This window comes from Galeopterus variegatus, unplaced genomic scaffold (assembly GCF_000696425.1).
Source record: "Galeopterus variegatus unplaced genomic scaffold, G_variegatus-3.0.2 Scaffold4193, whole genome shotgun sequence".
NCBI lineage: Eukaryota > Metazoa > Chordata > Mammalia > Dermoptera > Cynocephalidae > Galeopterus > Galeopterus variegatus.
In genome coordinates, this window is record NW_007730304.1 from 116530 (window position 1) to 117616 (window position 1087).

A 1087-nucleotide genomic window follows, 5' to 3' on the forward strand; every position below is an offset into this window, starting at 1 on the left:
CATTTAAAACCCAGATGCCCACAGCGTGCAGGACTGTTCCCTGTTCCCTCCCTCCTCCTCCTTCTCTCAGGCATGTGGCTTGGACCCAAGCTGAAGGTGGGGACTTGGTGGTGGCTGCTCAGGAGGACGGTTCTGCAGAGTCACTTCTTGTCCTTTTGCAACAAGGAGGAACAGTGATGAGCATCACTGGCCTCTCCGATGACACCCTGAGGACGCACATCTGTGGTCCACAGAGCCTCTGAGGCTGGGATGGGTGGGGGGAAGTGTTCTTCCTTCCAAACGCGTCCCCAGCAGCAGCCGTGAAGCTGGCACAGAGCAGTGACAGCCAGAGCCAGCAGTGGTTTGGCCCTGCTGGGACCCACCTGGGTGTCTGCCCCACCCGCCGGCCTCAGGGCCTGTGACCCAGGCTTCAGGCCTCTGTGTGCAGCCCCGGTCACTTGTGGAGGGCCCTTGACCCGTTCCAAGCCGCTGGACTGCTGGCTCTGGCCTGGGTTCATCCGGTAGACGGTGGTTGAGCACGTTCGAGCTGCCGGGCATCGTTCATTGTAAGCAACAGCTAATCAATAAGCCAAACCCGTCCCTTGGAGTCTTGTTTTTGAATCTCACCATTGCCATGTACAGCTGTGGGGTTTTAGGGACGTTACTTAACCTCTGTGAGCAGCAGTGTCCCCGTCTGACGGACGAGGGGATGAGTGGCTCCCCCACAGGATGTCATGATTTGAAAGATCACTCTGTGCCTAGTCTGGGCTTCCCCACCTCCCCCCAAAAAGAGAAGAGCCCAGCTAGCCCTGGCTGCGCGCAAAGCTCCGAAGTCGGCGGAGTGTGAAACTGTTTCAAGGGTGGAGGATGGTGGGGGAGGAGAAGGGACATGCTGTGGCCTTCGTGGAGTGCCTTTGTTTTAGAAGCAGTCCCTGTGCAAGCAGCCTGGGGGACCCGGGCGCAGAGCCTGCTGCTGTGGTTCAGTCCCTCTGGCCTCCCGGCCTGTTCTCCCCAGTGCGGGGCCACCCCTTGCGGAATTAGGACCCTGGCATCAAGACTGTCTCCCTGTCTGCTGCAGGGAGCCGGGTACTCGGGATTCCTGTGGGAC

The 1087-nt window shown here is 59.7% G+C and overlaps 1 protein-coding gene across 1 annotated transcript in view; it reads left to right on the forward strand.

The window, feature by feature from the left end:
- Positions 1 to 1087, forward strand: part of EEPD1 (endonuclease/exonuclease/phosphatase family domain containing 1) — a 132367-nt gene that overhangs the window by 116524 nt on the left and 14756 nt on the right. The gene's annotated exons all lie outside the window — the stretch shown is intronic.